This window comes from Podarcis vaucheri, assembly GCF_965113315.1.
Source record: "Podarcis vaucheri genome assembly, chromosome: Z".
NCBI classification, from domain to species: domain Eukaryota; kingdom Metazoa; phylum Chordata; class Lepidosauria; order Squamata; family Lacertidae; genus Podarcis; species Podarcis vaucheri.
Window position 1 is genome coordinate 35449560 of NC_138758.1, and position 27970 is coordinate 35477529.

The 27970-nt window shown below is 43.0% G+C and overlaps 1 long non-coding RNA gene across 2 annotated transcripts; it reads right to left on the reverse strand.

The window, feature by feature from the left end:
• Positions 1-16930: 16930 nt before the first annotated feature.
• LOC309523821 lies at positions 16931-26116 on the reverse strand. Of its 2 annotated transcripts, XR_014215644.1 has the most exons (3): positions 21991-22164; positions 20650-21492; positions 16931-17058 (listed from the first exon to the last, which is right to left on the reverse strand). It is a non-coding gene; the product is annotated as an uncharacterized lncRNA (long non-coding RNA). The 2 variants fall into 2 exon arrangements; XR_014215643.1 differs by lacking the exons at positions 20650-21492; positions 21991-22164 and adding an exon at positions 25703-26116.
• Positions 26117-27970: the final 1854 nt, after the last annotated feature.

A 27970-nucleotide genomic window follows, 5' to 3' on the forward strand; every position in this document is an offset into this window, starting at 1 on the left:
AGCACTGCTTCTCAACCTAGCCTACCTCACAGTGTGGTTGTGAGGATGACATGAAGAGCAGGAGAAGTAATGTACTGTATATCAGCCTGGATCTTTTTGTAGAAAAATGTGGGAAATAAATGCAACAAATAATTTGTGGGGAGGAGAATAAGGTGCCCAGTGAGGTTCATATGAGGTTCATGGGGTGAGTTGAACCAGGTTCTTCTCAGTCCTAGTCCAGCACTCTAACCACTGCCCATTACTGTGTTTTGACTAAAATTAAACCTGAAGAAGAGATCGGCCAAACTCAAAAGGCTTCTCAATACTTTGTGACATTTTGGGAGGTCCCTAAAAGGTATGTTTCTGTCTATGAAATATATAAAGCCCTTCAGATCTTGGGACCAGTTTAACTGTGAGATACCACCTACCCCTATGCACGCCTACTTGACTGATCTGTGGAACTGTCACAATCACAGGTGCCATATCAATACTCATTCCACATTTGTAAGAAGTCAATCTTTTAGTGTGGCAGAGCACTCACACTTTGGAACTCCCTGCCTAGTGACACCAGGCAGGCCCCTTCATTGTGCTCTCTTTGGTGCATGCTAAAAGCATTTTTGTTTAGGCAACCCTATCCAGATACATGGAATGTTGATATTTAATCTGGTGTTTATTTTAATTGTTTTTTGACAATACAGACCCCATCTAGTCCAGCACCCTGTTATCACAGTGGTCGACCAGATGTCATTTATGGTAAGCACACAAGCAGGACCTGAGTTCAACAGCACTCTAGTTGTGTTTCCCACCAGGGTCGGCCTCCCCATGAGGCGGACTGAGGCTGCTGCCTCAGGAAGTGGAATCTCACAGGGCAGCGCCTACTGTATCAATTACATTTCTATGGTCTGAGTCTGCCTTTCAGCAAATACAGCTCTATGGTCTTAACCCATTTCATATGTTAACTTACACTGTTCTTGGAAGTTCTGTTTTATCTGCTAAATCTCCCCACTGATCTTGCTGGAAGCCAACACAGCTGCACAACCACAATAAGCAAGGCTTTGATGGAGGAGAGGCTGTACCTTCCTGTTTTGCCTCAGGTGGCAAAATGGGACTTCCCACCCCTGTTTACCACCATCTGGTATTCAGAGGTAGACTCCCCTTGGGTATGGAGGTTCTATTGTCACAGTAGACCTCCATATGGAGAACCCTGTTGGGTTGGACCAAAGGCCCATCAAATCCAGCACCCTGTTATCCCAGTAGTCAAAGAGATGCGCCATTGGGAAGACCTTAGCCCAAAGCCCTAAACAACTATGGAGCATGTTACCTGAAATATGGGGCTTTTGATGATGCGCCTCTTTACACAGGTATTCCCTGGATCTCTCCACCTAAATATCCTGCTTTAATTGCTGTGGGATTTTAATGAGGTTGTTTCATAGTCTATTTTAATTATGCAAACATATATTTTAATGATCGAATGGAATTGTTGTATTATGAGCGTGTATAAGTTAACATTCTTCACTTTCTAAATCCTTCTTGCCCCAAGGGCAGGGCCGTCTTTACCCGGGGGTGCAAGGGGTGCAGGGCACCCGAGCGCTGAATTCTGGGGGTGCCAGGTGCCCACCGCTGAAGCCGCCTAATCTTTTAACTATCTACCTGTTATGAAATAATAGTTTTGATCAAGCTAGAAAAACAAAATACATATATACCTAGGTATTACCAAAATGTATACCTACTCTTTCACTAAAGAACTTTCGACTTTGTGCGCTCATTTACCAAAGACACACCGTCCCAGCGGCGGCGCTTGTCATTCACAATGGCGGCGCTTGTTAAACTCAACTATGGTGCTTGTCATTCACAACAGCGCCGTGCACACAAAATTAACTCTTACATCAAAATATTATGTGTAAGTGTGGTGTCTGACATAAGCATAATAAAAGTTAATTTGGGGGCTAAACTAAATTGGGGGGCGCTGGGTGGATCTTTGCACCCCGGCGGCGCATATGCTAAAGACAGCGCTGCCCAAGGGCCATATTCCATTCTCAACCACAATCCAGGGGCCACATGATAGTAGTGGGTGAAACCAGAGGCAAAAGCAAGCAGACCAATGGATATAAGTTTCACCTTTGCACAGCAAACGATTTTTTTGCACTTGCTCATGTGGCCCTCTCCATCCAAACTAGGAAGGGGCATGATCAGAGTGCAAGGACACATTTATTTAATTATTGCATTTATAGATGATACACATGGTTTGCGCCCCATCCTCATTTAATCCCCAGAACAACCCTGTGAGGTAGGTTAGGCTGAGAGGCAGTGACTGGCCCAAGGTCACCTCCTAGGGAGAGCTTCATAGCCGAGCAGGGATTTGAAACGGGTCTCTCCCAGGTCCTACCCTGCTGCTCTCACCACTACACCACATCAAGCCAGGCCAAAACACTTGGCATACAAAGGGGACCCAGCTCAACTTGTGGTGTAGTGGTACGAGTGCATGACTAGGACATGGGAGACTAGGGTTCAAATCCTCCACTTGGCCATGAAGCTAACGGTGTGAGCTTGGGCCAGTCTCAGCCTAACCTAACTCACACGATTGCTGTGATGATTAACTGTGGGGGAGAACCATTAATACCACCTTGAGCTCCTTGGATAAAAAAGTGGGATGGAAATACAATAAACAAACATTTAAAAACAAGATTTTCAAGGCAGAAGTAGATATCCCTGACCCTGCTTTAGAAAACAGGTGAAGGCTGAGATGGGTTTCCAGTGATCCAGAGATACTTCCTTTCCTGTGAGTGAACCTCATCCCTCACTCAGGAGCGAACAGAACCCTCCCTTGGCTAAACACCAGCACCACTCCCCTTGCTATGATGACAACCAAACCAAGCTGTTTTCTACCAAACAGCCAGGAGCCGCTGTGTTGCCGCTCCAGAAGGACATGGGCAGGCAGCTGATGTCCCAAACAGCCTGCATGGAGGATAAAAACAGATCTTCAAATATTTGCTCCTCCTGACAAACTTCCCCCAGGGCTTGGGGGGGCGGGGTGTCACAGCTGCTGCCTTGACCACACACAAGAAGCTTTTCCCCTGCCAATACTTTTTAGTAGCTTGCTCGCAAGGCCTGGGGTGGGACGTGGGTATGTATACAGGCCAGTTTCAGAGGAAGCAGACACCTCTCTCTTGCTTTCTTCCTACCTAAACTAAAATGTAAAAATACAGGGAATGGTCTTAGGGAAATGGCTGTAGCTCAGTAGTAGACTATCTGCCTTGCATGCAGAAGGTCCCAGGTTCAATCCCCAACAATGGCTCCACATAGAAGTGAGGGGAAATCCTGCTTGAAATGTCAGAGAACTAGATGGATCAGTGGTCTGAACCAGTACAAGGTGGATCCTTGTGTTTCTGTCTAATTCAGTCTTTTATTCTGAACTAGGGTCACAAAGAGTTGGACACGACTAAACAACAACAAATGAGGACAGAATCTTACTTTGTTTTTATGGGCCACAGCTCACTTGCAGAATATTTGCCTTGCACACAGAAGGTCCCTGGTTCTTTCACCACGTCTCCAGATAGGGCTGAGAAAAATTTCTGCCTGAAACCCTAGACAGCCACTGCCAGTCCATGTAGACAGTACTGAGCTAGATGGGGCAGTGGTCTGAATCAGTACAAGGCATCTTCCTATAGGTTACCATGTTTTTTGCACTATAGGATGCACCCGACCATAGAACACAACTTGTTTTAGAGTGGGGAGAACAAGAAAAAAAATTATCCCCCTCTCTGCGCAGTGCCCCTTCAGCGAAGCGGCAGGAGAAACGGAGCCCCTTCCATTTCTCCTCCTGCTTAGCTGAAGGGGCACTGCGCTTTAGCTGAAGGGGCACCTACCCTTCAGCGAAAGGAACCCGAAACCTCCGGAGCGCAGAGGGAGCTCCCACTGTGCTCCAGAGGCTTCAGGCGCTATCTTTGAAGCCTGAAGAGTGAGAAGGGTTGGTCGCACTGACCCCTCTCGCTCTCCAGGCTTCAGTGAAGGCAATCCGAAACCTCCGGAGCGCGGCGGGAGTTCCCACTGTGCTCCGGAGGCTTCGGGTTCCTTTCGCTGAAGCCAAGGAGCCTGCATTCGCTCCATAAGATGCACACACATTTCCCCTTAATTTTTGGAGGAGAAAATGTGCGTCTTATAGAGCAAAAAATACAGTATCTCCAATGCTAACCCTGCTCAGAGCAAACTCCTGGAAATGAATGGCTACAACTCAGTTATGTCCATTGTTAGCTTATTTTTACTATATTTATTTGCTGCTGTTTTCCAACAAAAACAAAACCCACAGCGACTTACCAATAAATGAATATTAAGAACAAGAATAAAACAGTATAAAATGCACGACAAATATATTTAAAAACATATCCAACTCCTGCTAAAAGTAAAATCCACAGGGCTGGGTAATAACATTTTTAGCTAGCACCTCTTGGACCAATTAAAGTTTCAGAGTCAACTCCAAGGGCAGCCCTATGAGGAATGCATTGCAGTTGTCCAGGTGCCCTACAATGCCAATGAATTTTTGTGCAGATTTTGTAAAAAATGCAAATCAATGCAGAACTGTGGCAGACCAAACTTGAGACTGGAAAAAGCACAAAATTGGATGAAACGGAAATGAACCGCCCATCTTTATACTGGATTCTGGTTGAGGCAGCATGACCATGAACTTCTGCAGCAATGGTCAAAGACTTGAATGTGCTATCTCTCTCTGTCTCTCTCTATCCGGAGCAAAGTAATAGTTGCCTGTCGTCATTGCTCTGATTGTAGTCAGCCTTGATGCAGCTGCACCATCTGGAAGGTCTCTTCCTCTTGGTGGCTGTGGGGAAGGGGAGGGTTGTGCTGAGGCAGCTTGTTTCTTGCTGGGGGGGGTGAGGAAGGCTACCTGCACTGCAGTAGCCCCCTAGTCACCAGAAGAGAAAGTTTCCCTCCACTTCACCCCAGAAACTGGGTCCCACATGGATGTGGCAGACCGAGAAACAACTGCCACCCAAAACTGGAGGAAAAAACCACAAGCCTCCTTCCTTTTTACCCTGGGGTAACGGCCGGGATTCTTACACAACACCCTGTGCCTTCCAAAGCAGAACAGAGAAGGCTGCCCATATATGGAGTTGGACCACTGATCCAACTGGCCCAATATATCACCAACACTGACTGGCAGCAGCTCTCTGTGGTTTGAGTCTTTGCCTTGGCTTTACCCAGGAGAGCCAGGGTTGGAACCTGGGACTTTCTGCATTTGGGTATGGCCCTTCCCCCCTAAAAATATAGCAAGATTCTAGTCCTCTTGGGTCTGAAGAAAGGTATGGATTAAATAGTAACACAGTAAGACGCCTCATGGCTTTATTTCTTTTTTTAAAAAAAAATAGGGGTACTCTCATTTTCCTACTCATATTGAAATATTGCCCCACAATGAGGCCAAACTTAGATGCACAAAATGTTTAGGGGTATGTGTACCCCTGTGTACCCCTCCCCCCCCGAAAAAAGCACTGAGAAACCTTATACTAAGTCAGGCCATTGGCCCTTCTAGCTCAGAAATCTCCATATTGACTTGGTGGTGTCATGTGGCAAATGTGGCTGTTTTGAGCAGGGATTTGAAGGACCTGAGAAGCAAAGTGACCCATCTGAATTCAGGGATTGAGTGCCAAGCAAAGGAGACACACAAGGGTCATACAGATCTCCCCCCCCCACCCCCGCCCCGGAAGGTTATGGGCCCAGGAAACGAATAGATCCCAGAATGTAAAAATATTTTGCAGAAATTTTTATTTTACTTTCTAAGTAATTTTTGAACTGAGTTTTGATTGTTTGTTTGTTTGTTTGTTTGTTTGTTTGTTTCCTGGTAGCCACAAGATGCCTTGCTTTGTTCTATTTTGAGAGGATTACCGTAACTCCCCACTCTTTCCTCTACCCCTTCCAATGCAACTAGACAGCAACTAGGCAAAAGAGCTTTATTTTCTTGTCGAGATTTTTGGTGCTTTATTCATTTTATTTTTGACACTTTTTCCTGCCATCATTTTTGTCTTTGGGGGATCTCCCCTTTTTCATTTTTAAAATGAAAAATGAAATAAATAAAATGAATAGCTCAGTTCGTTCCATAGCTGAACGAACTCCTAGACTGCCTAGTTTCACTCAGAGCAATTTCATTCTGTGGAAAAAGTGTTTGGAAGCCAGACTGAGAGTGAGAGGAATTTTGGAAGCAAAACCCAGAGAAGATGGCAACAGCAGAATGATCTAGCACTGTCTAGTATTCTGGATAGTATTTCAGATACTCATACGGTTCACACTAACAGATGTGATACAGGTGCTCAGATAACTGAGAATTTACAAAAGGCTTTTGGATTTACAAGTAATGTTCTCATTGAGCATGGAGGAAATATATATTTAAATTAAAGCTTGAATCCAAGAAGGACTGTACCATCAAGTGATAAGAGTTCCTAGCCATTATTGAGAAGCTAGAACTTTCAGATTTCAAACTGGATAATTAACTGAAAGTTTGCTATTTCCTTGGGGTCACGAGGAAGAAAATTTGAAACTTTTGGCCACTCTCATGGTTGACAAACCAAGGTTAACGCTAACTGGTGTGAATGTGCACTTGAGAGAGGAGTGTGTGGAGAGAAATCTCTCCAGCCAGGAATGGAAAACTCACTGAATCAAACTACGGTATGTGTCCCAGTCTCAGAGGACAGCCAAGGCTCCATCCAAAAGAGGTGTTTCATATGTAACAAAGAGAGACACATATATAAATTTTGTGAAGCCCCCAAACCAGCAAAATCCCCTTCATTTAAGCAACCAAGTCAAAATAAGAGGAGCATAAATATAAAGGAAGCAGTTTTCTGTTGCATGAGAAGAATCTAGCTGCAAACAGTTGTAATGTGAAATCTGGGTCTTCTTCACATAAAAGTTATGATGAAGATACCTGTGTTCTCTTTGCTGCTGCATGGAATAACCCTTGAGTAAGAACTGTGGATTTTGTAAGTAAAGCTTATTAAACTTACTAACAGTGTAGGCTATTCATTGTGAGGGGGATATAAATGGGAAAGCTCTGTAAGCAAACTAAACAAGATAGATAAAAGGGTCTAACAGCCTATTCTTCCATGCTGTAAGGTAAAGGTAAAGGGACCCCTGACCATTAGGTCCAGTTGTGGCTGACTCTGGGGTTGCGGCGCTCATCTTGCTTTATTGGCTGAGGGAGCCGGCGTACAGCTTCCAGGTCATGTGGCCGTTTACCTTCCCGCCGGAGCGGTACCTATTTATCTACTTGCACTTTGATGTGCTTTCGAACTGCTAGGTTGGCAGGAGCAGGGACCAAGCAACAGGAGCTCACCCCGTCGCAGGGATTTGAACCACTGACCTTCTGATCGGCAAGTCCTAGGCTCAGTGGTTTAATGTACAGTGCCACCTTCTTCCATGCTGTACTGCTACTTAACTTGCTGCCTCTTGCCATGGGGTTAGATTAATCCATCATGCCTGGACATTGTGATCCACATGATGTGAAAAGCACAATGGGTTGTGTCTATTTTCAGAAGCTCCATGTCCACCATGATTTTTACCGGCAGTTTAGAGAAAAGAGGTGCAAGAGGTGATGCACTACAAGTTTATAAAATGAAGCCTGGCATGGAGAGACTGGGCAAAGAACCCCCCACACACACACACACACCTTCTCTCTTAACACTAGAAGTCATGAACACCCAATGAAGCTGAATGTTGGAGATGTAGGTCGGAGAAAAGAAAGTTCTTCACACAGTAGAGAGTTAAACTATGGAACTCACTCCTACAGAATGACCACCAAACTCAATGGCTTTTTTTTAATAAGATATTTATTAAAGTTTAAACATTACAAAGAAAAGAGAAACAAAAGAAAAATACAAACAATAAACAATTACAAAACCTCAGAAACAAAAGTCAATACAGTAATCAACAATACAAAAAAGACAAAAAAACAAAAAACAAAAACATTTTAAAAACCCAAAAAAGAACAAACAAGAATAAAAAGAACCCCGTATTTTCATATCCTTATCTTTCATTTGCTTATTTCCTCGACTTCCTCACACCTCCTTTTTTGTATTCTAGTTCAATTGATTATTTCAGCAAGTTCTTTCCCACTTTCTCAAATTTAGTTCCATAATTTATCTTAACACAATTTAGCCTTAAATTTACCCCTTTACCCAATGTCGATCTATTCATACTTAATTCTTTATAGTATTTCTACTGAAGTCATGTAGCTTCTTTCCAGCATCCTTCTAACATTAATTTTAGAATATTTCTGTAAATATACTTTAAATTTTTTCCAATCTTCTTCCACCGACTCTTCTCCCTGGTCTCGGATTCTGCCAGTCATTTCCGCCAATTCCATGTAATCCATCAGCTTCATCTGCCATTCTTCCCTGGTAGGTAGGTCTTGTGTCTTCTAATGCTTAGCGATGAGTATTCTTGCTGCTGTTGTGGTGTACATGAAAAAACCTCTGTCCTTCTTTGGCACCAATTGGCCCACCATGCCCAGGAGAAAGGCCTCTGGTTTCTTTATAAAGGTATATTTAAATACCTTTTTCATTTCATTATAGATCATCTCCCAGAATGCCTTAATCTTTGGGCATGTCCACCAAAGGTGAAAGAATGTACCTTCAATTTCATTACATTTCCAACATTTATAATTGGGCAAATGATAAATTTTTGCAAGCTTGACTGGTGTTATGTACCACCTGTAAATCATTTTCATTAAATTCTCTTTTAAGGCATTGCATGCCGTAAATTTCATACCGGTGGTCCATAACTGTTCCCAGTCAGCCATCATAATATTATGTCCAACATCCTGTGCCCATTTAATCATAGCAGATTTCACCATTTCATCCTAAGTATTCCATTTCAACAGCAAGTTATACATTCTTGACAAATTCTTAACTTTAGGGTCTAACAATTCTGTTTCCAGCTTTGATTTTTCCATCTGAAAACCTAGTTTTTTATCCTGATTATATGCCTCCATTATTTGGTAATAATGGAGCCAATCTCGCACTCTGTTTTTTAATTTTTCAAAGCTCTGTAATTTTAATCTGTCACCCTCTTGTTCCAAAATTTCCCAATACTTCGGCCATTTGGCCTCCATATTGAGTTTTTTCTGGGCCTTTGCCTCCATAGGTGACAGCCATCTTGGGGTTTTATTTTCTAACAAATCCTTATATCTTATCCAGACATTAAACAGTGCTTTTCTTACAATATGGTTTTTGAACGCTTTGTGTGCTTTGACCTTATCATACCTTATCAAATATGCATGCCAACCAAATACATTATTGAAACCATCCAAATCCAAAACATCCGTGTTTTCAAGAAGCATCCATTCTCTCAGCCAGCAAAAAGCGGCTGATTCATAATAAAGTTTTAAGTCTGGCAGGGCAAATCCCCCTCTTTCTTTAGCATCAGTTAAAATCTTAAATTTTATACGAGGCTTCTTGCCCTGCCAGACAAATCTAGAAATATCTCTCTGCCACTTCTTGAAACAGTCCATTTTGTCCAAAATTTGCAGTGATTGAAACAGAAATAACATTCTTGGCAATACATTCATTTTTATCACAGCAATTTGGCCTAGCAACGATAGTTTCAAATTTGACCATATTTCTAAATCTTTTTTCACTTCAGTCCAACATTTTTCATAATTATCCTTAAATAGATTCACATTCTTAGCAGTCATATTAACCCCTAAATATTTCACTTTCTTAACCAGTGTCAGACCTGTCTCCCTCTGAAACTTCTCTCTCTCAATCACATTCAGGTTTTTCTCCGGAACCTTAGTTTTCATCTTATTCAGCTTAAAACCTGCTACCTGGCTAAATTATTGAATCAATTCTAATACTCTTTTTGTACTTGATTCTGGCTCCTGTAAAGTCAATACTAGGTCATCTGCAAATGCTTGTAGTTTGTACTGTTTAGCTCCCACTTGTATACCTTTAACCAATTGGTCCCTTCTAATCATATTTAACAGAACCTCCAGGACCGAAATAAAAAGCAATGGAGAGATTGGGCAGCCCTGTCATGTTCCTTTCTCAGTCTTGAATTCTTCCGTCACTACGTTATTCACAATTAATTTGGCCTTTTGTTCTGAGTAAATTGCACCTATGCCATTTCCAAAGCTTTTACCAAACCCCATCCCCGATAAATTCTTCTTCATAAAACTCCAGGAAATATTGTCAAAGGCTTTCTCCGCGTCCACAAAAATCAGAACTGCTTTAGTGTTAATCTTCACTTGTAACTTTTCTAGAATATTAATTATATTCCTCGTATTATCAGACAAATGCCTGCCCGGGAGAAAGCCCGCTTGGTCTTTATGAATTTCTTCTGCTAACACCTTTTTTAATCTTTTAGCCAAAATGTCTGCGAAAATTTTATAATCCACATTAAGCAGTGATATGGGACGGTAGTTTTTAAGTTGCGTCTTTTCAGACTCTAATTTTGGTATAAGTGTAATGTATGCTTCTTTCCACGACTCAGGTGCCCTTTTCCCTTCCAATATTTCATTACAGACTTCCTTTAATGGTTGTATTAACCATTCTTTCAAAGATCTGTAGTATCTAGCAGTCAGTCCATCCGGTCCTGGAGATTTACCTAGTTGCATATTCTGGATGGCCCCTTCTACTTCCTGATCCGTTATTTTATAATCAAGCATTAATTTATTTTCTTGGGAAATTTTTTGTAATCCATTTATTTCCAGGAAGTTATCAATGTCCATTTCATTCTGCTTTTCTTGTGTATATAATTGTTTGAAATACCTCTGGAAGCACCTTCTAATTTCAGCTGGATTCTGTATATTCTTTCCTTCCACTTCTAGATTCGTGATAGTATTTAATTTTTGTCTTTTTTTCAATTGCCAAGCCAGCAGTTTCCCACACTTATTTGCTGATTCAAATGTCTTTTGTCTCATCTGTTTAATCTTCCATTCTATTTCCTGATTCATCATTTTCATATATTGTACTTGGTAAAGCTTTATTTCTTTTAAAATTTCCTGGGACTTTGGTTTCGCCCTCAGTTTCTTCTCTCTTTCTTTTATTTTCTCCAAAATTTTATCTTTTTTCTCATTTGGCATTCTCTTCTTAATTGCATTCTGTTGTATCAAAAAACCTCTCATTACGGCTTTACTTGGGTCTCAGATTACTCTTTTTTCCACTGTAGTATTCATATTTATCTCAAAATAATCTTTCAAAGTTTTTTGGGTCTTTTTAATAAATTCATCATTCCTAAACAAAGAGTCATTCATCCTCCATCTGAAGGAACCAGTTGGCATTAATTTCATTTCCATCTTCACATCATTATGATCAGATCATCCAGTATTATACCAGCTGCACTGGCTCCCGGTGGAGTACAGGATCAGGTTTAAGGTGCTGGTTTTAACCTTTAAAGCCCTATACGGCCTAGGACCCTCGTACCTACGGGACCGCCTCTCCTGGTATGCCCCACAGAGAAACCTACAGTCTGCAAATAATAACATCCTCAAGGTCCCAGGCCTCAGAGAGGTTAGGCTGGCCTCAACTAGAGCCAGGGCCTTCTCGGCTGCGGCTCCAAACTGGTGGAATGCTCTGTCACAAGAGACTAGGGCCCTGCGGGACCTGACATCTTTCAGCAGGGCCTGCAAGACAGAGTTGTTCCACCAGGCCTTTGGTCAGGACGCAGCCTGACTCCCTCCTCTGGCAACCTGCACAGAATTTTGCTTAATTGGTTGCCATCAATTTGATTTAATTAATTTTTATAATGAAATATTTTTAGATTGTGTGATTATTTGACTGATTATTTGATTGTTGTTAGCCGCCCTGAGCCCGGCTTCGGCTGGGGAGGGCGGGATATAAATAAAATTTATTATTATTAATTTTTTTTATTATTGGACAAATTTCAACCTTGCTGATCTTTGGAGCCAGTCCTCTAGTTACCCAGATTTGGTCAATTCTTGTCCATGTCATTTATGCCTCCGAGAAGAAAGTTCCCTCTCTTCCCAGAGGATTCTTCATTCTCCAAATGTCAATTAAGTCTAAATTTTCAGTCATATCAAAAAATGTTTTTGGTAGTCTTCCATCTTTAGTGATTGTTTGTCTTTGCGCCTTATCCATATTCGTAGATACGACACCATTCATGTCTCCTATTAAAATCATATTGTAATCCAAATAGTCCATCAAGATTTCATGTAGCTTTTTAAAGAATTCCGATTTCCCTTCATTTGGTGCATAGATACCTATCACCAAAAATTTATCTCCTTGAAATTGGATTTCAATTGCTACAAGTCTTCCTTGTTCATCTTTAAAGATAAATTTAGGTGATAGGTTCTCCTTTGCGTAGAGAACCACTCCTCTTTTTTTAACTTTATCCGGTGAAATAAATTCTTGGCCTAATTTTTTGTTGCTTAATAATTTCCTGTGTAACCTTGTCACATGCATTTCTTGTAAACAAATCAAGTCCAGTTGCTCTTTTTTCAATAAATGAAACACTCGTCGCCTTTTCTCTGAAATGTTAAGACCATACACATTCCAGCTCAGGGCCTGCAGCGCCATCCTGAGACTACTTTGGTACTCCCCCAACTGCCCCCAGATCTTGCTCCTCTTCTGTTGGTGGTAGTAGTGTTGGCTCTTTATCAGGGGGGTCCAATCCAAAAGACAGTGATGAAATGTCCAAGGTATCCAAAGTATCTTTTTTGTTGATGCTCTCTTCCGTACTCTTTGCTCCAATCCTCTATCTGGTGACCCTCTTTCCAGTGTTGTTGGCTCTTTTCCGATTCCCTTCTGTAGGTCTTCTTCGTGGTTGTGCAGGAACTTTATTTTATCCTCTACTGATCTTATCTTTATTTTTCTTCCTTTAAAGCTAAAGGATAGGCCTTGAGGAAATTCCCACCGAAAATTGATTCTGTTCCTTCTCAGCAGTTCAACCAAATCTCTGAAATTAAATCTCAAATCTAAAAGATATTTAGGAATATCTTTAAATATCTCCACTCTAAATTGGTGTATTGTCAAGGCCTCCTCGTAATGCCCACTCAAGATTTTATCCCTCTCTTCCTTTGATCGGAGTGTAATCAAACAGTCTCTTATTCTGTTCTTCTCCTTCTTCCCTCCTCTTCCAAGTCTAAAGGCTCTCACAATTTTAAACTCCTCTTTTTTTAAGTCCTGATTCCAAAAGGCTGCAAATTCCTCTGTAAGAAAGTCTATCAAGGAGTCTTTTTCTAGTTCAGGTACTCCCCGGATTCTCAAATTTGTCTGTTTCTCCTTGAGCTCAAACATAGAAAGCATCTGCTTCTGGTCTTGTACTTGTTTCCACACATCTGGGACCTCTATTTCCAATTGTGCTACCTTCGCTTCGACAGTAACAATCTTTTCCTTGGCTTCCTCTGCAGTCTGTCTAGTTGAATTAGATTCCTTAACTAATGTCTCTATAGCTTCTGTGTTAGAATTAACCTTTTGTTCCAAGCTTTTTATACTTTGTGTATTTTGGTCCAATTTTTGTGAATTTTGGTCCAATTTTTTATTCATTTGTTCCAAAGAGTTGTTAATTTTACTTAAAACAAGAGCCCAATCTTCTTCCAAGGGCATTCCTCCTTTTGGTTTAGTATACATTGACACAGCTGCAGAGGGAGCAGAAGGGCCAGATGTAGAAGCTCTCCGAAAGATCCTACTAGATCTAGTAATCTTTTCTTGTAATGAGTCTATTTTTTCCTTCCCATCTGCCATAACACTCAAGGCCTTCAAGGTCAGGTACAGTCCCAGGGTTTTATCTTTAAAACTGGAAAATTCCACTCCTTATAACAGTTTCAAAATCCTCCTCTAGAGGGAAGTAGTTGTTGTTTATCTTTTATTAGTCCAAAGTATCCTTTTCTTTTTGTTTTTCTCTTTAAAAGTTACTCTAACAAGTTATGCCAGTATAGTTAGTATCAAACCTTAACTTTAGTTCAGAAACGTAGTTGAAACTTTTAAGCCAAGAGAAAATAATTGAAACAATGTTTCACTCACTGACAGTCAAATAGTCTGTACCCAGTCAATGCGGAGCTCCACGATGCAGCAATTTTAATGGCTGCCGTTCCCAGGTTCCGAGTGGTGGAAATTTAGCTTTTACCCTCTTTTTCTGCAGGCAAATAATGTCCAGAAATCCCCCCCTTTTCCCCTGCAACCAAGGGGGGGTTGCTATTTTTATACTGAAGATTTAGATGTCAAAAGCAGTCTTTCAGGCTTTAGTTTAAACCTCCTTGCTTCCCACTATTTACAAAAAGAGGAAGGCGGACTTCCTGTTTTACGCCTCCCCCGTTCGTAGCCAAATTCAACTTATTAAAAGTCCAATTTCTTCACTTTACTCACGGGTAGTTACTTTAGATCCAAATGTCCACAGGATAAAAGTCAGCGCTCCCCGGCAATGGCTGTGCAGCTTCACTCTGTGAAAGTAGCAATCAGTTCGCAGCACCGCGCCGCTCACCCCACTTCGCTCCGGAGCCCTTAAAAGGGATTCCCCACGAGTAGGGGGGCGCTCCAGGTGCCCTGCCAAACCCCCACGTTCCCAGGCTTCCTCCACCTGAGATTTCTAGCGGGTCCCCGCCTTCGCCGTGGCGGGCGACCCAATTTTCACGGAGCTAGTTCCTCTGCTTAGAGGAGCTCCGCCATTAGCCGCTGGCGCTGGCCCCGGAAGTCCCAAATTCAATGGCTTTAAAAGAGGATTGGGTGATGTCTATACTCTGCTTCTGAATACCATTTGCTAGAAACCACAGGAGGCATTTTGGGAAATGTTAATAAGGTCCAGCTTTTTTGTGTGGCTGTTCCCTTCCTTACTGTGTTGAGTGGGCTCTAAACCCAACTGGGATAATGAATCACCCCACTCTGAGTCAAGCCATTCCTCTCACTTCCTGCTCCTCATACCTCTGTGTCAGCAGATATGGGGGAGAGGGTTTCAGGTGTTTTTTGGGGGGGTGATTATGCAGCAGCAGACATGCTATGATGAGTAGAAAGGTTTATGACAGTGTCTCATGGATGTTCGAAACTGATCAATTAGCACAGCTAATTCAAGCCCATCTTTCAAAGCCAGGATGCACTGGAAAGAGAGTATTTTATGACTACCTGGGCTTGGTCATGGAGTGGATGGTAGACAATAAACTACCAGTCAATCCAGACATGGTGAAGGCACTCTTGGTAGCTGGTTGGCCTTCCCAGTTAGAAGGTGTTCAACATGCCCTGAATGGGGTTCTACTCATTCTCCTTAAAGGAGCAGGCTCCTTTCCTGGTGGTCCTCTGAGAACCACCAGGAATAGGGAAACTCAGAATGTGCACACACACATAACGATGCAGCCCTTGGTCAGTTCTGCACAATATCATAGAATCATAAAGTAGAATAGCAGAGTTGGAAGGGACCCTGAGGATCATCTAGTCCAATTCCCTGAAATGCAGGAATCCACCTCCCAATGGAGTACATTTCACTGTCGAATGGCTCTTACCATCACAAAGTTATTCCTGATGTTTAGCTAAGATCTCCTTTCTCGTAACTTGAAGGCATTGGTCCCACTCTCCAGAGCAGGAGAAGACAAGCATGTTCCATCTTCCATGTGACAACCCTTTAGATATTTGAAAATAGATATCATATCTCCTCTCAATCTCCTCTTTCCCACCCTAAATATACCCAACTCCCTCAACTGTTCCTCATAAGGCTTGGTTTCCACACCCTTTATCACCTTGGCTGCAACTTGTCAATATGTTTCTTAAATTGTGGTGCCCAGAACTGGTGTGGTGCCCACAGGTGTGGCCTGACCAAGGCAGAATAGAACACTACTATTACTAACCTTTCATATGCACGCTATACATCTGTTGATGAAGCCTAGAATCCCATTAGTTGGTTTGTTTTTTTGCTGCTGTATCACACTGTTGACTCATGTTAAGCTTGTGGTCTACTAAGACCACTAGATCCTTTTCATATGTACTACTTGCAAGTCAGGTGCCCCCCCATCTTATATTTATGCTGCTGGTTATTCCTGGCAAAGCGTAGAACTATACATTTCTCCCTTTTGAAATTCATTCCATTAGTTTGGGCCCAGTTCTCCAATCTGTTAAGGGCATCTTGAATCCTGATTCTGTCTTCTGCAGCATTAGCTGCCCCTCCCAGTTTAGTGTCCATATAGGAACTGGTGAGGAGGCGGCAAGCCCAAACCAGTCACTCAACCAGAGATGCCTCAGGCAGCCTCCTCTGAATCTGCCATCAGCCATAACTGGGAGTGATTGAAAGATCTGAGGATATGTGATGCTGATATATGGCAGATTGGCAGAAGCTGTCTAGGAAGAGGACAAGCCCAGAGCAGAGACTCATGCAAAGACACAACTTGGAAGCCTCCCTTGGGTATTTATGCTGCATCTTTGCACTGGGAGTGCCTGTGTGATCCAATGGCACCAGAGGCCCACAATGCAACTACTTGCCCACCCCAGCAGAAACTGACTGGAAGATGGGAAACGCATAAGCAACATCACCTCACCCAGAGATGCATAGCAGCTTCCTCTGGCAATAAGCAATCCTGTCGCTCTCAGAACTGAACACTCCAGCAACAGTAGAGATGTGGATTGAGAGGGAGAATATAAACCCAGAGCTGTTACTCATGCAGAGACACAATTCGGCTGTTGGCATCTATGTGTCTCGGGAGACAATGGAGGAGTGTGCCTTTGGGGGTGAGGTCAAGCTGTTGGAAGGTTGCAGCGCCCACTGTGGTTGTAGGCCAATATGGGAGAGACATGTTTTGTTGCAGCTGGGGCAGATGAATTTGTCCGGTTGTGCATATGCAGATACACCATAGCATTTCTTCTCTCTGCACTCCTCTCAGCAGTCATTTCTCATCTGGTCACTGCTAATGGATACACAGCTTGACTGCCTCTCCCCAGGCACTGCGGTCGTCTGCAAGGGATTCCAACATGGCAGGGTTGAGGCTAGTGATGCAGAGACACAACTAGGCATGCTCATCTAAAACTAACATTTTTAATATGTGTATTTATTTCTTGTGGCAAAATTGGCCATTCTTCAACATCACTTTAGCCTTCCTTGGCCTGGCACACAGTTTTGGAAGAGCAGCTCTCCCCGGTTGTATGACCCCTGCAATGACAAGAAACACAGCAATCAGGGTCCCTGGTCCACCTGGAGACTTTCAACATAGCCTATTTAGCATAAGATGCAATCCTTTAGGAACATTTGCAGAGAACATTGCATGAGTCAGGTCTGATGCAACAATTTTTCCAAACCTTTATCTTTCCTCTCCCATAAGCAACATACCGTATTTCCCCATTTACTCTGGTTTGGCTAAGAGTTCATTCCTCCTTTCCTCTGCTATTATTTGTTCATCTTCCTGCTGCTGCTTCTCTCCCCCTCTCCCCCTTTCTCTCCCTCTCTTTCTCTCCCTGTGCCTGGCGGCTTATGAGAGATACTACGGCATGAAAAGATATTCGCTCAAATAAAGTTGGATTGAACTATATTATTGAAAAAGTGACCTCCAGTGGTCACTGGGACATTCACTCATCAGCTGCAGGCAAGTAAAAAAAAGCTATTGCCGGGGACTTTTTCAGCCTAAGGGGGGACAGTGCCACGGATGACCGCAATGTCCTCCCCAGTCAACACCCCCCATATATATTAATACTTAAAACACACACACCACGATTTTCAGTCTTGCAAAGGTGTATTTCACACAGGCAGCATTCAGTCCCCAGCGGCACAAGGGTCACGATTGTAAGGTGTCATTCAAAAGGATCACAACACCTTTTATTCCACACACTCTTCCCCTCCCCACCTCACAACCCCCCACTGAAGCCCCATTCAGAAATCTATCCTTCTGGATAAGTGGCTGGTGGCTTATAGGAAACTCTAAAAAGGTAGTTTCAGAGGAAGTGACTTGGTTCACGCCATGGGATCCACAGAAATCAGGGATGTGTCTCCTGCAAGAGGCCAGCATACTGACCAGCATTGTGAATGCTCAAATGCCCAGGAGTCTGTGCTCTCAGAAATGAAATGTTTGCTATTTCCCTTCCAGAAGCGGCCATAATCCCATGCAGCGGGCCTCCCATTTATTCAGATAGTTCATATCATATTCTGCTAGATTGCCTTTGGAATTTACACAGCAGCCTTGTAAGGTAGGACACAGCAGTGCTTGGAATGAACTGTAGATCAGTTTAACAAAGTTCACCAAATTAGTTTGAAAATCTCTGAATGATACCTGAAACCAATTCCAATAATTGCGGAGTGACTGGGACATGAATTAAGTTTGTTTTGGGGAGGAGCTCTGAACAATTTCCATTTCATCTTCAAGTTAATTATTTTACATAGGTTTTTTAGTCCTTTTAGATTTAAGGTCATAATTGTTGGGGAAAATAATTGAAAACATGCACATTCCACTCTTCATGTGTTTTGACGTTTTCTTAGGATGCTTTCAAACAACACTTTATTCCATCTTCCACATCTTCCGAGTTTCACATCTTAAGTGATCTTTCACATGGCACAAAACCACTTCTGGCTTGGAAGGTTCCATGAACCAGGGACCATAAAAAGAAGAAAAGATTAATTCCATTTTTTCCCGTTACTTTGAAAACCACTGTTATGTGTTTGTAGGGTGCCATATACCATGAATCTCTGGATTCAATAAAAACAGAATTAATCAAGGTTTGGGAAGTTAAACTGTGCCAAATTCTGAAGCCCCAGATACAGCTAGGCAAGCCTGGTGATAGCTTGTGGGTCCTTAGGAGAACAAAGCCTAGTAATGGTCTGGGATGTTAAACCAGAATATTAACATCCAAAGAATGTGCTAGTTAGTAAATGGGTGGAGCCCCGTCTTGAGATGAGAGGCAGTTAGCATAACAAAATATGTATTTTATCAAAGTAATTGTTGAACTGAAATACAGTTAAGAAGTAGTAAATTGGGGGGGGGGGCAAGAGAGCGAGGCCCTAAGCTATAGCTTGTTTAGCTTATACGTACCCTATTTTTCTCTCTATAACACGCACCCAACCATAACACACACGTAGTTTTTAGAGGAGGAAAATCCGTAGGCATGCCACCCGTAGGCATTTCCTCCATAACACGCACAGACATTTCCCCTTACTTTCTAGGAGGAAAAAAGTGAGTGTTATGGTGCAAAAAATACGGTAAATCCAGAACTGAGTCCAGCATCCTATTCTCACAGTGGCCTACCCTCAAGCAGGATCCAAGCAAAAGAGCCCTCTCCACTCCTGCTTTTTCTAGCAACTGCTATCCAGAAGCATTACTGCCTCTCTCCACTGTGGGAAGAGCATAGCCATCATGGCTAGTAGCCATAAATAGCCTTTTTCTCCATGATTTTTTCCAATACTCTTTTAAAACCGTCCAAGTTGTAGGCTATTACTGCCCTCTGAGGGAGTGGGTTGCACAGTTTAACTCTGCATTGCGTGAAAAATGACTCCCCCCCCCCCCGGTCCTGAATCTTCCAACACTCAGCTTCATTCACTGTCCATGAGTTCTAGTGTTATAAGAGAGGGAGAAAAGTTTTGTTGGCCACTCTGAAAACAGGATGTTGAACTAGATGGGCCACAGGCCTGATCCAGCAGGGCTCTTATGTTCTTATTATTTCCATTGCTCACAAATTATTTAATTAATTTTTTTATTTGTATAGCTTTATATACTGTTTGAAATCTCTACGTGAAATGGTATAAAATGCTCATTTAAATACAGCAAAAAGCAGAATTTAAAAACAATAGACCCAATAAAATTATGAAAATACAGATAAATTCAATATATTTTTAAAAACCAATGTGCACAATAGAATTACACATCTGGGTGGACTTGCCTGAACAAATGTGTTTTTAGAAGGCGTCGAAATCAACAGTACAATAATATCAATATGGAGGGAGTTCCTAGGCACGGCCACACATGCAAGAATAGATGCTACAGAGAATAAGTGATGCCAAATTGTAGCTCTGTGTTGTTGGTATAATTTGGGAAATTGGGTGGAAGTGCTTGGCCCATGTCTTGAGCAGCCCATCCCCTTAAGAAACTAGCAACCATCTTGAACTCCTTTTTTTAAAAAAAAAGTTTTTCTGACTGTGGAATCTCTCAGTAGCTCCTTAAGCTTTTTGAAATCAGGCTTCTTAAAGTCAAGTGTGCATGTTTGACTACTCAGTTTTACCTTGCCTCTGTAATCATGAAACCCAGGAGGTCATGATCACTTCCTCCCAAGTTTCCCAGTTTAGTCAATCAGTTCTTTCCCCTTGGTGAGGACCAGGTTCAAGATACGATTATCCCCTTCTGGGAAATGAAATTTTCAGCAAGGGATTGGAGGAATTTGTTGGACCTTACAGTCCCAGCAGATACCGCGGCAGTTGAAGTCGCCCATCTCTACTGTAGCTCTCTTTTTTGAATGTTTAGTAATCTGCTCTAGGAAAGCATCAGAAAGCATCACCCAAGTCTTCAGTCTGGTTTGGTGGTCTTTAGCAGACACAGCAGGCCACTGCTGTTTCTCCCCTATGATTTTTACCCACATACTCTCAATCTGCCTTCTGTGCTCCAAGTCATGGATCTCTTCACAAGTGCACACACATCCTTGAACAATGGAAGGCAGCTTCCCTTAGTATATTTAAGGAGTTTAGGGAGTTTACTTGCATATTCCCATAAAACAATCATAACCAATACAAAGCAGTTCACAGATTAAAAGTTCACTCCTGACTTACCTGCTAGTGTCCTCTATTCCTGGGCTCTTTATCAACAGCTCATTATTGGGAAAATCTAGAGCAAAATGGAAGTGATGTGGGTTCTAATAGGATTCAGATCATGTGCAAGAGCTGGGGGGGGTGGAGTTTCTGTCAGGAGCAATCAGATATTTGAAGTGCTCCTTTTGGGGTGTCGTCCATGTCTACACCCAGCTGAGACTCCTGGAGCAAACCATCACACTGTACCGTATTACACAGCAGGAAAGGCTGTCAGAAGGGTGGGTGGGTGTATATATGTTGTTGGTTTTTTGTGAGAACGTGAGACCAGAATCCAGGAAACCAGGGGCGGAAATCATATAATAAGCTACATTACAGGGTTCATTTCAACAGCAACAACAAATTTTATTCTATGATCAAATAGGAATGGGTGCAGAACTCGGATCTGTTCACATCTGAAAGTGAACTGACTTCATTCACAATTGCCCAAACTCAGGGGTTGAGCACCGATAGCTATGGAAGAGAAATGGAGCCAAGAAAAGATAAAATGGAGATATTTATTAGCAGACTATGAGGAAACCAAATTATCTTTATAATGTGTAACTAAGGGGACCAAAAACAACAATAATAATCCATGCTCAGTGGCCACAGAATGCTGACTGACAAAGGGTGGGGGTAACAACAATGCAATGGAGTATCCTGGGAGAGGGTGGCTGGCTGACCTGAACGCCTGAATAACACTCCACGCTGCAATATTTTGTTGCAGCTCTCACTTTTTGTTGCTCTAACTGCCTTATAAAATTGAGGGCACAGGAAGGAAAACACAGCTTTTCCGTTAGTGAAAGAGCCTGTTTTGAAAACAAGAACCTAAGACAGGGGTCTGCAACCCGCGGCTCCGGAGCCGCATGTGGCTCTTTTACATCTTTGCCGCGGCTCCGGGACGGATACTAGCGAGGGGAGGACGCGCATTGTGCGCCCCGACACTCCCCACTGTGGCGGGCGCTGTACTGGCTGTGACATCGCATGGGGGCGGTGCGTGCGTTAGTAACGCACCGTCCCGACGTCACCTTCCCGCCCGCTACATTGTAAGGGGCATGTACACTGGTCACTGCATTGAAAGGGGGCATGTACGCTGGTCACTGTTTTGAAGGGGAGTGAAGAACACACACACACAAAAAGGTAACTTGTTAATTTAACGTTTATTTCTATGAGGAGGAGTAATTCTGAGGGGTCAAACAAAGAAATAATAAAAAAGTGACAAAAAAGTTATTTTTATAATGACGAGTTTTGCGGCTTCCAGTTTTTTTTTTCTTCGGAAACGGGTCCAAGTGGCTCTTTTTGTCTTAAAGGTTGCAGACCCCTGACCTAAGAAGAGCCCTGCTGGGTCAGGCGAAAGGAGGCCCATCTAGTCCAGCCTCCTGTTCTCACAGTGGCCAACCAGGTGCCCCAATGGGAAGCCCACAAGAAGGACCTGAGAACAACAGCCCTCTGCCCACCTGTGGTTGCCAGCAACTGGTATTCACAAACATTAAAAGGTAAAGGGACCCCTGACTGTTAGGTCCAGTCGTGGATGACTCTGGCACTCATCTCACTTTACTGGCTGAGGGAGCCGGCGTACAGCTTCTGGGTCATGTGGCCAGCATGATGAAGCCGCTTCTGGCAAACCAGAGCAGCGCACGGAAACGCCGTTTACCTTCCCACTGGAGCGGTACCTATTTATCTACTTGTACTTTTTGGCGTGCTTTCGAACATTACTGCCTCCAAAAACAAGGTCTAAAAATGTTTCTATTCCAGATTCAATGTTGTGCTTTTTATTTTATTTTTATTTTTAAAAACTATTTGTCACTAGATCCCTTGATACTTGTCCCAGTTAACCCCCACACACCCAATCTATTTAGTTGATTAAAAAAACATATATCTGGACTTTTGAGTCTCAAAAGTTTCCTCCACAAACATCCCAGTTGCACTGGGGTGGTACAAAGTCAAAATTTCCAATGCTAAGAGATGAAAGAATGAATGATGCATTCATCTCTTAAGACTGACAACTCTTGAAATAAAATGGATGGAGAAAATATACTGATTTATGCAGCTTATATTATTACATAGACTGGACATTCAGACACAATTACGTCTGAACAAATTGACCAACAAAATGTCTACTTTCAATTTTGTAAACAACTAGATAAAAAAGAAAAGGCTAGCTTATGTTATGACACATATACTTGGAAACATTTTATTCCTATCTTTTAAAAAATGCAGCTGATTTTTTTTGTTAGTTTGCTATTTTGTTTGTTTTTTGTTTATTTGCTATTTGTATGTGTTTCTGATTTTTTGATTGTTTGATTTTTGAAATAAAAAAATCAGAAATCACAAAAATCAGAAATCATAAAAATCAGAAATCACAAAAATAAAAAAATCAGAAAAATCAGAAAAAATCAAGAATCAGGAAAAATCAATCAATAATTTTTTGTTTTATTTGTTTAGTTTGCTTTTTGCTTTTTATTTGCATTTGTATGTGTGTTTTTGATGTTTTGATTTTTTGAATTTTGAAATCAAAAAATCAGAAAAATCAGAAATCAGAAAAACCAGGAATCAGGAATAAATAAATAAAGCAAGTGAAGTCACTTATTTAATAAAAGAATATTGTGAAACAGAGGGAATGCTAGAATGATTAAGGCTGCAACTCTTCCTACTGGCAATGAAGCTCTAATTTTGTTTGTCTAAATACTTAAGGGAAATTAATGCCCAACAAGCAAACAGAACCAATGTAGATTTCTGGACCCACTCTACATTTGTGGTGCCTAAGACTATACATAATTGGCAAGCACCCTTTCAAAATCAGTTGTTTCATTTCAGCTATACTTGGGCAATGAGCTGAAATCCTTTGCGGGGACAGGGGAGAGAATTGGAGCTGCCATTCTTTTAATTTGGGGGCATTCAAAAAAATATGTGTGTACAGGAAATTTATTTTTATTCTTATTACTACTAAACCCCTTGCCTCCAGGGCACACATCTCCAGTTGCTTTCAGCTGGTAACCCACAGACACATACCCTGGTCCACTCCATGAACTCCTGCTAGAAGCCCTTGCAAAGTCTATCAACGTTTTGTTATGTTCTACACAGTGATCTGTGTCAGAGGTTCTAGCCCACATCTTTGAAAAAGGCAGCGACTGGGTACCGCCAGGCAGCCCTTTGGGAGAGGGATGTCAAAATAAAAATATCATCCTGTCTCCCCAAAGCTGTTTGACGATGGAATGGACTCCCTCGTAAGAAGGCGCAGGCTCGTTTTCTGCTGTTCTGGAGAGTAGGAACCAAACCAAGGGATTCAAATGACAAGGAAAGGAGATTCCAACTAAGCTTTAGCAAGAACTTTCTGAACGTCAAGAGCTGTTCAACAGGGGAACAGACTCCCTTAGAAGGTGGTGGAGACTCCTTTCGGGGAGGTTTTAAGTTGGATAGCCATCTATCCAGGATTCTTTAGTTGTGAATCTTGCATTGCATGGGCTGGACTCAATGGCCTTGGGGTACCTTCGAACTCTACAATCCTATGATTTCCTTCCAGCTTCAGGTATGCAAAAATGAATCTTTCAAAGTTTTGATAACTCTGGGACAGGGGACTTTTGTCAGCTTTCTGAGGGCCACATGTCAACGAGGGTGGGCCAAGTCACTGCAAGGCCAGCTCCAACCAAGCAACTCGCTCCAGCAGCTCTTGCTTGCAGGCTTCTTATAATATCTGGTTGGCCACAGTGAGAACAGGATGCTGGACAAGATGGACCATTGGCTTGATCCAGGATTCCTCTTATTCCCAAGCAAGAGCCAGCTTGCAATATGCTTTTAAAAGCATCATGGCTACACAGAGGTTGAATACATGCACTTCCCTGGGAGGAAATGTATTTCATATAATCATAGAATTGTAGAGCGGGAAGGGACCCCAAGAGGCATCTAGTCCAACCCCCTACAAAGCAGGAGTCACAGCTAAAGAACCCCTGACAGATGGCCATCTGCTTCAAAACAGAGTAGGATTGGCTTTCGTTCTTAGTTCCTGGAGTGCTTTCATCCCTGGAGCCTGCAGTGCAAGGGAACTGAAACTGAGCAGCCAACTAGGGCATCTGCATGCCAGCAGAGGCACACACTGCGTGGGATGGGGCTGCTTTTGGAATAATAATGGGGGTGCTCTGAGCACACCTCTAAGGCTCTTCCAGGTAAAGAAGAAGGGGCATGGAGGATAAAACAAGCAGGCCTTGCTCTTTGATCAGGGTAAGGATGCAGCTCAGCAGCAGGCCATTGGCTTTGAATGCAGAGGTTCCCAGGTTCAATCCCCAAGGGCATCTCCAAGCAGAGCTGGGAAAGACTTTCAAGCCCTAGAGAGCTATTGCCAATGAGTGCATGTGTCGGGAGCAAGATGCAGGGGAAGGCAGCTTCCTGCGATCAACATTCGGAACCATGAGGACTAGAATCTTGCTTTATTTTTAGGGAATGGGCAGCAGCTCAGTGGTAGAGCATCTGCTTTGCACACAGAAGCCCCAATGCCAATGACTGAATCGGCAACCTTCTGCATGCAGAACTGGTACCCTACCTTCCACGGAGCCAGGCTGTTGTTCCACTGACCAGCAGTAACTCTCCAGAGTTTCAGGAAGTTTTTCGCCTGCCTTGCTTGGAATGCAGGAGGGGGGCTGGACCTGGGAACTTCTGCATGCAAAGCAGGTGCTCTACCACTAAGCCAAAGCACCTTCTAGGAACAGAGGGGGCTGCTTTTTACCAAGTCAGACCACTGGTCCAGCTACTTCAGAATCCTCGCTACTAACTAGGGGACCTTCTGCATGCAAAGCAGCTGCTCTGTGGGAGGTGGGGGGGAGAGATCCAAAAGTCCGATCCCTCCTTGCATCTCTTCCCAAAGCTTCTTCCTCCTGGCTGGATCTCTTGCAGTTTTTTCCGTGGGCGAAGGCAGGCGGTTACGGCAGCCTCCCGGAGGCTCATTGATCGCCCAAGGGCAGAACCAACCAAACCAAAAAAAGGGGGAATTTATTAATTTGGGTTCTTTCTTTCTTTCTTTTTCTTTCTCTTTTTCACAGCTCACATTTCTTGCTCTGAAAAGCGTCTTCGGTTGACGCGGAGGCTTCTCTAAGGCCCAAAGTGCAAAGCCCAGCCCGGCTGGCTTCCTCCCCCCTCGCGGCGGCTCCTGCCCATTCCCGCCGGATCCCCCCACGCTCCAGATGTAAAAAGGGAGGCGCCGAGAACGGGCAGAGACTCCCCGGGGGCAGTCGCGAGGAAAGGGGTGGGGGCGAAGGAACTGCAATTCCCAGCATGCCTTGCTGCTCGCTTGCTATGGCAAGCCCGGAGGAGAAAGACCCCCCTCGCTGGGGATTGTAGTTTTTTATTGATGAGGGTGATTTTGCTGGGAATTGTAGTCTTTTATTAATGTTGATTATGATGGGAATTGTAGTCTAGTTATTATTAATAATAATAATTGTAGTTTATTATTATTTTGCTGCCAATTGTAATCTATTCTATGATTCTGCTTTTATTACAGTATTGGGAATTGTAGTCTGTTATTATTATTTTGCTGGCAAGTGTATATTATCATTTTGCTGGCAATTGCAGCCTATTGCTAATTAATATCAATTTGCTGAGAATTGCCGTCTGTCATTTATTATTATTTATATTATCATGGCAATTGTAGTCTCTTATTTATCATTATTATTATTTTGCTTGCAGTTGTGGTCGCCGTCATTATTAGTATTATTTACACGTGTGCGTCCGTGCGCGCGCGTTTTTAAAGTTCACCCCTGGAGGGGAGCGCCTCCTTTGGGGGTGGGGGGCGTCGGAGAGGGGGCGCCGAGAGGGCTCATGCGTTGCAACGCCGCGCAATTTAATTGCACCCCTTCCTCTCCCCCCCCCACCCCCGCGGCTCATCATTATCTCCAGCAGGATCGAAATTAGAAGACGGGGGGGAGAGAGAGGAGGAGAAACAGCTGCATTTCCCATTAAAAAGGGAAGGAGCGAGGCAGGCAGGCTTTTTAACCCTTCTTCTCCCGCGATTTTTAACACCCCATGGGCTGGTTTGGGTAGGTATATTTGCGCTGTTAAGGCTGTGATTCCTTTTGCAGACTTAAGCCACTCTTAATTATCTGTGGATCTTTCTTTTTTCACACCGAGTTGCATGCCTACGATCTTCTTCATATTTACTTCGGAGTAAACATCCGAAGTAAGCTTACTCTGGAGGCAAACATGCCTCAGACCAGACTGCAGACCACCATTCATTTTCATTACTACGTATATGGTTTATACCCCACTTTTCCTCCAACTAGCTCTGTGGTGGCTCTTCTCCTCCCCTCCATTTTATCATTGCCACAGCCCTTTGAGGAAGGCTAGGCTGAGAGGAAGTGGCTCAAGGTCAACATCCAATGAGTTTCATGTTGCTGAGTGGGAGGATTTGAACCCTGGTCTCAGATGTGCTAGCCCAAGACTCTAGTCACTACACTAATCCACACAGCTGTCTTTGGCCTGCCCGAATGTAGTGGGTTTTATTTCGGAGGAGACAATAGCTTGGGTTGGGTTGTAACAAAACCCACACACATTGTCGTAGGCTGGGGGGGGGCAACTCTCCAAATCAAATAAATAAATAAAAATAGCCAATTGCATCACAGATAACTTGGGTCTGCCCGTCCCCAACATAAAGCCTGCCCCCCCCAAAAAAAATCCTGGCTATGCCCATGGCCACACAGCTCCATGAATGAATAAATTGTTGTTTAATTAAATGGCCAAGGGAAATATTGCAAAGTATCAAAAAGTTCTTAAAAATGAATTATCCTTTCTTTTCAGGAAGACTTAAGCCGAAATCCTTATGCCAGTCTGTATATGTACTGATTTTGAAATTGTTTTGAGGTTTTGTTTTTCATATATGGAATAGCTTTTAATCATATATTTATCGTAAGTTTATTGTTCTAACCAAAGGCCATGACAGACTTGAAGTAATGGTATTAATAAAATACAGTGGTACCTCGGGTTACAGACACTTCGGGTTACAGACACTTCAGGTTACAGACTCCGCTAACCCAGAAATACTTCCTCGGGTTAAGAACTTTGCTTCAGGATGAGAACAGAAATCGCGTGGTGGCGGTGCGGCGGCAGCAGGAGGCCCCATTAGTTAAGTGGTGCTTCAGGTTAAGAACAGTTTCAGGTTAAGAACAGACCTCCGGAATGAATTAAGTTCTTAACCTGAGGTACCACTGTAATACAGAACATGACCACACTTGGCTCAGATGGGTTCAAGGAGATGGGTGCACGGTGGGGTATAGCTACCACTACCCAAGCTTCGGGACGCGGGTGGCGCTGTGGGTTAAAC